At 52.2% G+C, this 1,308-nt stretch overlaps 1 long non-coding RNA gene across 1 annotated transcript in view; it reads left to right on the forward strand.

Moving 5' to 3' along the window:
* The window catches only part of LOC129391647 (uncharacterized), a 14,498-nt gene extending 14,322 nt beyond the window's left edge, over window positions 1–176 (forward strand). The window contains exon 3 of the long non-coding RNA XR_008616197.1: window positions 40–176. This is a non-coding gene — a long non-coding RNA (uncharacterized lncRNA). The remainder of the gene's footprint in view (window positions 1–39) is intronic.
* The last annotated feature ends 1,132 nt before the right edge of the window (window positions 177–1,308 follow it).

Here is a 1,308-nt window from a genome sequence, read left to right on the forward strand (position 1 = left end):
CAATGAGGCTTTGTCTTTCTTTAAACTGCAACCTATCAGATCTATCCAAATGGAGGAAAAACCACTGGAATGGATCTGGATGGCACGGAAGAGAAGGTGCGCCCCAACTCCTCTGCATTCGCTGGCTCCACCACAGGTCCCATTTCTCTCTCCGGGTTGTCCCCCGTCCACACGCGAGTTCAAAAGCCATTCCGGGATGAGATTCTAACGGGAAGCCTCTTACAATCCCGCCCAACCAGGACTGCGCCCAGCCTCGGGCCTCCTCCCGACCATCACCAATGTGCATAGAAGTAAATATCAATATGTATTTCTCCTTGGCATCCTAATTAAAAACACAAATAGAATACTAGGCACGGTGTTCTCATATCTTGCTTTTATTCATTTGACAATACCTTGCAAATTATCCTCTATCAAGACATACTTTCCTGCACGAAAGTGGACTGAATGGATGATGTACTATAATGCACTTTGCCAATCCACTTTGGGATGAACGCTGATATTCAATAATCTGTTTATATTACAAACAATGCAGCAATGCATAACCTTTGCATGCATTATTCTCCTGCTAGCAAACGTTTAGGATATGTTCCTAAAGGATGTATAACCTGGAGTGTTTTTAATGAGAGCATTTAATAAGATGTTAAAGATACTCTGTTGCTGAATCCTTCTGCGGAGACTAACAATGAGGCTTTGTCTTTCTTTAAACTGCAACCTATCAGATCTATCCAAACGGAGGAAAAACCACTGGAATGGATCTGGGTGGCACGGAAGAGAAGGTGCGCCCCAACTCCTCTGCACTCGCTGGCTCCACCACAGATCACATTTCTCTCACCGGGTTGTCCCCCGTCCACACGCGAGTTCAGAAGCCATTCCGGGATGAGATTCTTACGGGGAGCCTCTTACAACGGCGCCCAACCAGGACTGCGCCCAGCCTCGGGCCTCCTCCCGACCATCACCAGACGCCCCAGGCAGCTCGCCATTTCCCATTTGTTAGGTTTCTCCGACCACAAGTCCCAGGCGGGACCGTGGCCGCGCTTGGAGCGCCCTCCCCTCTCGCCCGCCACTGTACGTGTCGTCACCTGCGGTGAGGGGACCTGTGTGTGGTCGACACACAAGCGCTTTGCCGATGAGGCCAACAGAAGAGGGGACGCCGGGCGCTCCCGCATAGACGCACCTCGGCCTGCGTGAATTCCGTCTGCGCCGCCCGTGGGCGCTTCTCGCGGATCTCGGAGAAAGTGGCCGGCGGGGAAGAGCTCCACCACGGCGACAGGACCGGAACGCAACGTATCCCCAAGGATGCCGGGATGC

Source organism: Physeter macrocephalus, chromosome 20 (genome assembly GCF_002837175.3).
Source record: "Physeter macrocephalus isolate SW-GA chromosome 20, ASM283717v5, whole genome shotgun sequence".
In the NCBI taxonomy this organism is placed as follows: domain Eukaryota; kingdom Metazoa; phylum Chordata; class Mammalia; order Artiodactyla; family Physeteridae; genus Physeter; species Physeter macrocephalus.